Below are 9,648 nucleotides of genomic sequence, written 5' to 3'. Positions count from 1 at the left end.
TCCTATAGCTGCACATGCGCATCCATGCAACACACACACACACACACACACACACACACACCTTTTTCAAAGTCCTATATAGCAGAAGAGGGGCTACATAAAGACTCCCAAGGCCCCCATTTCTAGTCCTGTGCCCACTCTCCTTCGGCTCCCAAGCAAGCATTCTGCACCCGCAATTGAACGGAACACGTTTGTGATTCCTCTTGGTGTTGGGTGGGAGTTATCTAACAGCCCCTGACCTCCCCTGGGTGTCCTGTGGGGTCAGCCAGTTAGCTAACTGCCACTGCAGGCTGAGCCCTTGGCTTCCCTGCCCCACGCAGACCACTAGAAATAGCCCTACACAAGCTTTACATGCTGAGCCCAGAAAATGCCCAGTGGCCACTTCAGTGTCAGCCCATTATCTAAGACAGGCCTGTAGAAGCTCCCTCCCAAGGCCACTCCCAAGTCATCACTCTGGGGATACACTGGGATGGAAGGACCTTGAAGTCCCCACTGATCTACGCTTTCTTTCAGGATGAGCTGGCCAAGGTTCAGAGGGGCTCTGGATGTACCCAGGATGCCAGCTTGAGGCAGTGGCAGAGCCACAGATCCGGTCCCACTCTCATGCTGCTTCTTAATGCTATACCCACTCTAGCCTTCTTCCTACCACCCCGCAGTGAGCAAGACCAGATTTAGGCTCTGGAGTACCGCTCTTTCCTAGAAACCCTGAGTTCTAAGGACTGTCAAAGGAGGAGGTGTGTGGGCTAGACCACGATCAGAGCCCAGCACTCTGTGTTTTTTTGAGAATTTTGCTATATAGCCCCGCCTGGCCTGGAACTCACAATCCTCCTGTCTCTGCCTTTCATGTACTGGACGAATAAGTATGCCTCACCTTGTCCTGCCTGGGAGCTCCCTTTGTCAAGGCCTGACAATTCTTGTCTATGGAAGACAGGGGAGAGGAAGGAGGGACAAGGGGAGGCTGTGACGAGGGAGCTCTGACCCCACCCCCGTGAGGACCAGACTGGCCTGAGACAAAGCCAGGCTTCACTGTGCCCCCTTAGGACATGGGCCTCCCCTACTCTCTCCCTTTAGGGAACTCCATAGACACAAGGTCCTTCAAAATGCAGACTGTTCTCCATTGCCTCCTCCCCAAACACATGGCTGGCCTTCCCCGGGACACATACACAGAAGTCAGGAACCCCCACCAGCCTGCTCGGCAGGCCCTGTGTGAAGCACAGAAGCTTCTGTTCCTAGCTAGGTGTGTGGGTTAGGGGACAGTTGTGTCCCCGCCATGCTCTCAGCTCCTTCATGCCTATGAAGGGATTGACAACTGATTTCCAGGGGTCCCCATAAGTTATAAGTTCTCAGGGAGATACCATGGGGCCCAGCCACAGGCCTTTATGGTGAGGCTTGAGCCCTTTTCTCACTCACCTCAGACAGAGATTCCCATGTTCTCATGCAACAGCCTTGCTCCGAAATTTCATTGGAATAAAAGAAGCAGCTGCTTCAAGGACTTGAAAATGACTGCCTTGGGTGAGCATCCCAATTTCTTTAGCTTAGGATGCCTTGATGCATGAAAGAAAGCAGGAGGACCCACTAGATCACACCTCACGGTTTCCTTGATGGCTCATTCATTCATTCATTCATTCACTCATTCACCAACGACTTTAGAGAATACGGCGTGTGGGCCCGAGGAGATGGTTCATGGGACAAAAGTATTGCCATGAAGGCATGAAGATCTGAGTTCAAATCCCAAGAATCCATGTTAAGCCAAACATGGTGGTACACATCTGTAACCCCAGTGCTCCTATGATGAGGTGGGAGGCAGAGGCAGGAGAATGCCCGGAAGGACGTAGGCCAGTTAGCCTGAAGTATGTGTGCAACGGCAGAAATGAGACCGGGTCAAGCAAGGGGCAACACTCAAGGTTGTTCTCTCACTCCCACATAAGCACTGTACACACACACACACACACACACAGAGAGAGAGAGAGAGAGAGAGAGAGAGAGAGAGAGAGAGAGAGCCCACAACACTCATACATTACATTAAGATTAAAAATGAAAACTAGACTTCCACTCCAGACCTCGCATAGTGAATAAGGAAGCCCGGAAGCTGGCCTAGCTCTCTTTTTCTCAGGCTGCCAGGAAGATGGCGGACATTCAGATGGAGTATGCTTACCAAAAGCAACCTACAGTCTTTCAAAACAAGAAGCATGTTTTGCTGGGAGAAACTGGCAAGGAAAAACTCCCTCGGTACTACAAAAAAAAAAAAACCATCTGTCTAGGCTTCAAGATGCCCATGGAGGCCATCAAAGGCACCTACACAGACAAGAAATGCCCCTTCACTGGTAACGTCTCCATCCAAGGTCGGATCCCATCTGGTGTCGTGACTACGATGAAGACGCAGAGAACTGTTGTCATCGGCTGGGACTACAATTGCTTTGAGAAGCACCACAAGAACATGCTTGTGCACCTGTCCTCTGTTTCAGGGATGTACAGATCAGCGACATCGTCACCTTGGGAGAGTGCAGGCCCCTATGCAAGACTGTTTGATTCAATGTGCTCAAGGTCACCAAGGCTGCTGGTACCAGGAAGCAGTTTCAGAAGTTCTAAGGGGACTCTGGCCTGCTCCTCAGAACAAATAAAGCTATTTTCCAACTTAGAAAAAAAAAGAACAAAAACTAAACACTGAGTGCATCAGGGTATTTCCTGACTGTTTCCTTGCTAAGCCTGTCCTGTCTACAGATGCAGGCACAGTGACAGTATAGCACTAGGACCTAGTGGGTGCTTTGGGCTGTCCCCTGTGGAGAAGCCTTCACCTACCTAGGGCCTCCAAGGCCTCTGTGGTGTTTTCCCACCTGTCCAGCTGCCAGTGTACAGTCCACCCGCATTATTGCTGGCCCAGGAGGAAGCTGTGTTGCCAAAACAAAACACTTAAGCTAAGTGGCCATTGTTACATCAGCCAGCCTTCCCACCCAGCACGGAGCCCGACATGCACTCCCACGTATTCACACTAAGTCACAGGGGACAAGACAGAATGAGGCTCGGTGGGGTGTGCCAGGTGCATGCTGATCAGTGCCAGTGACAGCATGAAACAGATGTTCCAGGTGAGGGGTGTGGCCCTACAGGACAAAGGCAAGCTGTTGGAGGTGCCTCCAGTTTGGGGCTGTGGGATGACAAGGGGTCTTGGGTGTACTGGTCTGCAATCTTGGGAACCTGAGAAGCCTCCTGGGGAGGGTATGCATGTTGGCTCACGCTGTGCCTCACATGTCCTCACATACAGCTAGCTGCATGCAGGAGCTCGCAGCATAAGACTGTTCTCCAAAGGACTGTTGCTAGATCAATGGGCTGACCTCAGTCCTCTTAGAAGGCACTACAGCTCCCCAAGCACTGAAAAGTGTGGCTCACTTGGCAGAAGCACAAGGTCTTCACATTTGGCAAGAACAGCACCTACACCCAGTGGGACACAGTTATGATCCAATTTGCATCATTCCCGCGACTGCCAGGGAAACAGAAAGGGATCTCGGGGGCCATTTGTCCAACCCTCTTCTCTGGCAGGTGGGGAGACTGAGGTGGGGAGAGGAGAACAGTCTGTCCCAGTTCAGAGGAGCCAGCACTGGACTCAATATAGAGAAGGTGACAAGAAAGCCACACGTCAAGACTGGACCGAACCTGCAATCTATGGTATATCAGATGACACTGTAAAGGAGCTTTAACACACAGAAGACGTTGAGACTCCTTGAGACAGGTATTCCATTTTACAGATGAAGACACCAAGAGACAGGAAGCTAAAGTGACTGAGTCCTGTCACTTCTGCCTACCATACCAAGTTGCTCTTCCTTGGGTTCTTTTCCAATCGTGGTTTTGCTATCTAGTCCAGGCTGGCCTGGGACTAACTCTCCATCCTCCTGCCTCCACCTCCAGTACAGCTTGGGTAGCAGGAAGGTGCTACCCACCTCAGCCAGCTCTATTTTCCTTTTGAATACAAAAAAGCAGGGTGCCTTCTCCACTCCTTTTTAAGAGCCTTCTGAAGGTCCAGCATGTCCTGCGAGAGTGCCAACAGCTCCAACCCACACCACTTCCTCTATTTGTGGGAAGAACAAAGCATCTCTCTGCCATTGAGCCCTCACGGGGGAAGCTCAACATTTAATTAACCTCTAGTGTCTTGTCTTGTCTTTTTTTTTTTTTTTTTTTTTTTGAGACAGGGTCTCACTATATAGTCATGACTGTCCTGGAACTGCCTATGTAGACCAGGCTGGCTCCAAAATCACAAAGATCCACCTGTTTCTGCCTTCGTAGTGTTAGAATTTTGTATACCATCACACCTGATCTCTCCATCCCACTCTTATTTAATCTTAAGAAATCTGAGCCAGGTGGCCAGGTGGTAGTGGTAAATGCCTTGGGACAGGTGCTCCATTTTACAGATGGAGACACCAAGGGACAGGAAGCTAAAGTGACTGCCCACTCTTGTTTAATCTTAAGAAATCTGAGCCAGGTGGTCAAGCAGTAATGGCAAATGCCTTTAGTCCCAGCACTTGGGAGGCAGAAGCAGGAAATAATTTTGAGTTTGAGGCCAGCCTAGTCTACAAAACAAATTCCAGGACAGTCTGGGCTATGTAGATAAACCCTCTCTTTAAAAAACCAAAAATGAAGAAGAAAAAAGAAAAGGAATCTACTGTGGACAAGATTAGGGGACAGCTATAAGCTCCTTGCTCTGCCCTGACTTACTGTCTAGGGATTCACCTGGAATAAGAAGCACCTTTAAGACCCTTGAATAATGGCATGGCTCAGTTCTCTCATTCCAAGAGATGCTTAGACCCTCCACAGTGCTCACAGGACCTACCAGACCTCTGACACTTAACTCATCCATTTGGCCATGGCATGTCCCTCCAGCCACCTTCCACACTGGAGCCTAACTCTGGAGGGGGGGGGTGGATAAATTCCCCAAATGGATGTCACCTCTGTAACTTCATTCCAGGGAAGGGGCAAGCTCTCTGCCCACTCCCAACATGAAGTCACCACCGCTCCCCAACATGAAGCCACCACCATTTAGATAGCTCAATTGCCTTCTTTGGATCTGGGGGACTAGCGCATTCCCAAGGAAGACCACCATGGCTGTGACTGTGGTGCCCCATGCTTTCTACAAAATACCATTCCTGCCCATGTAACCCCTTTCCTCTGACCATGAAGACGTGAGCCAAAAGGAGCAGAGGAGAGGGCAAGGGGAGAAGAGCCAAGAGGAGTCTGGAATAGTGGGAGAGATGACAGGGCCCTCAGCAGGACCATACCCCGGTTCAGCATGGACCACAAGCTAGCAGGAGCAGAGAACATGGGATGGGTTGAGTTTCTTCAAGCCTGGGGCTTGTTAGACTTTCTAGAACTTCAGATTCCACAGTAACAATAGAATAACCCCCCCCCCAATGTAGAAATAAGGGGGAAATGGGACCTAAGGAGAAGTTAAGGAAAAAAAAAAGCACACTGAACAAAGCTTTGTGGGTACCTGGTGTGTGTGCGTGCATGGTCCTTCTTTATACAGGACAGTCCCATTGCTCTCTAGCACCCCTAAAAGCAGCAGAAGAAAGAAGCCTGAGATGTAGCAGAGGACACTTATAAAAGCACTTCCTGTGTACATTAAGTCTCTAGTAAATGACCTAATAAAGAAAAATCACGTCTTACTGGGAAGGTTTAGAAGTCTACTTAGGAAGTATTCCCTGAAGATGAACTCAAATACTCTTGGTTCTCAAGCCAGCAAAAAGTAATTTAGATTAAATAAGATCCTCAAGCACCAAAGCCAACCACATAGCAGCAGAGATGCCACAGCCCTGTCCAGGCCTCAGCCACACAGCCCAGGGGTGCCTAGTAGCGAGACCTCATACTTTATTGGTTTCTCCTCCTAAGATCTCCTTCTAGGGACTAAGATGAAAGAAGGCTGAGATTTCTGGATCTCAGGCAGCTTCCAGCTAGCCGAGGCATTGTATTTCCCCTAAACCCAGGGCAGGCCTTGGCAGCGCCCAGCCTGTCTCCAGCCTGTCCTTGCTCCTCGGCTTGGGAGAGCCTGGGAGGTGTTGGCACACTCACCGGGTGGCTGCCTCTGTCCATGGTGTAAGAGGATGTGTCTTCCAGGCTTAGCTGATACCAAGGGTAAGATCCATGTTGCCTCCTGGGTCCCCCAACATGTGGGGAAAAAGAGGCTGAGGGCTGAGGGCCGGCCCCCACAGATGGGGCGGGGAAGTTGCTCGGATGTGAGGTAACTCAGCTATAAACAACCTAGAACTTGCCAGACCTGTCCTTCAGCCCCATGCCAGGCCATCCCAGTTACTCAGCTAATACCTGGGCTCTTGAAACTGCCACCACGGGAGCTTATGTGGAGCCTCTCTGTGTGGGGTCCTCTTTACCTCCCCTCCCAGAGGGTTCCAGACAGACTTAGGGACCATGAGCATCTGAACCCTCCAGGAATGGCTCTGTCCCCGCATTATGTTCATTTCCAAGTGCCCCCTATGTCCAAAGCCCAAATCTGGGCACATGAGGTGGACGTTTTTGTTTCTAAATTCTGTTTATTTTTATGAAAACACAAAAAAAAAAAAAAAAAAAAAAAGAATGAATTCAGATGGTTTTGAATTATGCACGTAATGAATTACCTCCATTGACAGCAATAAAATATTATGAATTATATCAAAACCAATTACTATAAAACATGTAAGCATTTGAATGGAAACCGGTCCAGGGCATATTAGGCTGACTCATGATCTCCTACCCTGTGCTCCATCCTAATTGGCACAGGAAAATGAAATGAAAGAAGAGACACCTGCCCTAAACCTGCAGCAGCTGTGCTAGGAATTGTGGAAGAAGAGGCTTTAGGTGAACTTGGGAAGAATGTTCTAGATTCTGAGTATCTAGAAGGCTTGAGGATGCTCTGAGCGTTCCTTCCATATCATTTCACAGATGATAAGGTTGGGAGTCAGAAAGCCTAGGCAATTGGCAGAATTCATAGGTAGCAAACAGCAGCAGCAGCGAGACAGTGGCAGCCGTGACAAGCCTCATATGCCCATCGTTCATTACACAGTGCCTGTGACATGCCTGGCTCTGCTCCAACAACAGTGTGAAAATCAGCGAGGCTCCAGAATGGTCAAAGCCAAGCCAAAATCCTTTCCTATGCCTTGGGGATGTTTGAGAGACATTAGAGCAGGCACTGAATCTGATAGAAAGAACTGATTTCCAAAATCTAACAATTCTTGGCAAGGGCTGAGAAATGCCTGATGGACCAGTTTGCCTCAACTTGTCCCTCTCGAGTAATAATTTTTTTAAAAAATTGTGACCAATTTAATCTGTTCCAGTTTCTATCCTCTGCCTCAGTCCTGTTCATCTCCCCTAGGAACACTCCTTTCCTGAGAAAGCCCAAGGGATGCTGGAACTATGCTGAGCACCGTGGATTTCTGGTCTAGACCTGTGTTCCCCCATGCAATGATTCTGCACTCAAGTAAAACTCTCTTTGCTTTTATTTTTGCTCTTTTATGACTTCTTGATTTACATGCAGTCCTAGGAGCCCAACAAGCCTGGACTCCTGAAGCTGTGGTGCCAGCACTGCCTGGGGACCAAATTCAGAAAACCAGCCGAGAAATTCTGGCACCAGGCAGTGGAAGTCAGAGGAAAGCAATGCAGGCACGGGTGAGGGAGGCTGAGGACGCCCTGACAATTAGGGTCAGGGATGGCCGCTAGGGAGAAGTCAGAGGCTGACACTTGCCCTCGTTTTACAAGAATGGATAAAGAAACTGCTCCGGCTTAGGGTTTTCAGGGAAATCTAAGACACAGAGGCTCATGGGAAAACTCCTGGAAGACCCAGGCAGAGAGTCTAGGAGCCTCAGACTTGGATGCATTACTTCGCTGGTACACTCCCTTGTACTGTCCAACTCTGGTCATCCAGATCTGGCCACTGGCTGGCATTGTGTCCTGGATCCTCCTCCTTCAGTGGAGGAGGCTATTCATGATCCTTTCACCCAGAGACCAGGCATGCAGGTCTCCATCAGTCCTCTAAGAAGGTCAGTTGCCTCTTTCAATCCAGGTACCCCAACCCTCTAGAAAGAGTTTTGACAGGTGGTTCTGGGCAAGTCAGAGGGAACAACTGAAGACAAAAGGCGATTTGGAACTCTACGGGTGTGCCATCTGGAAATCGGTGGTGACACATAGCACCTAAGAACAGTCACCACTGAAGCAGTGTCAGCTTTTCCTTGACTTCCTGTCCCAGAGTCCTTGCTAACCAGGCTATGTGGCCCATCAGCATCCCCATAAGTACAGAACGCTGATCCTCAGGCTCCTGGAGTTGGGGTGGGACAGGTATGGGAGCAGCAGGTCACCGCAGGGGAGAACATAGTGTTGCATTGGGGCTCATGGCATGCCAAGGCATGTAAAGAGGAAAGCTTTGGCTTGTGTCGACAAGACTTGGACCCTTCCTCCAGCTAGCTTCAAGGGTCCATCCAATGCTGCAGCCTGGGGCACAGCACTCTGCCACTCTGTTCTTAACCTCGTCACTTTCTCGGTTCCATTTTGGGTAAAGCTCTTCTTTGGGGGAGCCTCACTATAGAATCTCCTCCCCAGTTCCTTCCTTGGGACCCCTGAGGACCCTCTCCTTTTTGCATTCCACTTTTGTTCTCCATCACTCAACACTATGGGCCTCCTTCCAGGCTTGAGGCCAGGCAGAACAGAGAGGAGACGCTAAGCCCACCCTTATGGGGGCACTGGGAGTTACCCCTGATCCCCAGAACACCTCCCTCCCTGCCCCGGTAGGGGGCAGATGTCTCAACTCCACTTATCCTGGCAATTATGATGCCAGCCCTTTCTCCCCAGCCCCAGGCCTGCAGCATGCTGATACAGCTGTTGCCTGAGTTAAGACACTGAAGACTAGCTCTTTCCTCCTGCTTTGCCCTAGGAGTTGGAAGAGCACGAGCAAAGGAGGCAGTCGCCTAGGCTGTCCAGTATGAATAGTTTCCCAATAACCAAGACCTATAATATTTTCATGTGGTGTTTAAAATCCACCAATATTATCGCAAGAAGTCTGAACAGAATATCAAAACTTTAGGTAGAAACGGGATCAGATTTCCGTCTAGATTTTACCTCCTATTTTTCTTCCTTAGAGGTTATCAGGGCCTCAGTTTCCTTGGTAGTTGATCCTTCTGTCTTTGCAAGCTGCCGGCCTATAGGTTTTCAACAAAAGGGAAGCATCTAAAGCAATAAAAAACACAGGGACTTGCATCCTAGGTACATAGCAGACACCACCGGCTGTCAGCTTTACGGTGATTGCCCACTGAATCTTCCTGGAAGTTATTGTTTCACTTTAAGCCTCCATGAGCCTGCTATACATATATTCTAAGGCTTTCTTTTCCTTTTTTTTTTTTTTTCCAATACAAGGTCTCATGTAGCCCAGGCTGGGCTTTGAACTAGATATGTAGCCAAGAATGACCTTGTACTTCCAATTCTCTTGCCTCCACCTCCTAGGTGCTAGAGTCACACTGCCAGTCTTATGTGGCAGTAGGGATTGAACCCAGGGCTGCATGCATGGTAGGCAGCCACCCCATCAACCAAGCCATAGCCCCAGTGCTGAGGTTTGTCTTCTAATTAACAGTGCATCAAGAAGAAGCATAAGCCAGGTGCAGTGGCACATGTGCCCATAATATCAGG

At 49.4% G+C, this 9,648-nt stretch overlaps 1 pseudogene; it reads left to right on the top strand.

The window, feature by feature from the left end:
* The first annotated feature begins 2,125 nt into the window (after positions 1-2,125).
* Positions 2,126-2,589, top strand: LOC127198391 (40S ribosomal protein S11-like; annotated as a pseudogene).
* Positions 2,590-9,648: the final 7,059 nt, after the last annotated feature.

Source organism: Acomys russatus, chromosome 14 (assembly GCF_903995435.1).
Source record: "Acomys russatus chromosome 14, mAcoRus1.1, whole genome shotgun sequence".
Lineage (NCBI taxonomy): Eukaryota > Metazoa > Chordata > Mammalia > Rodentia > Muridae > Acomys > Acomys russatus.
This window is presented reverse-complemented; position numbering and strand designations above follow the sequence as displayed.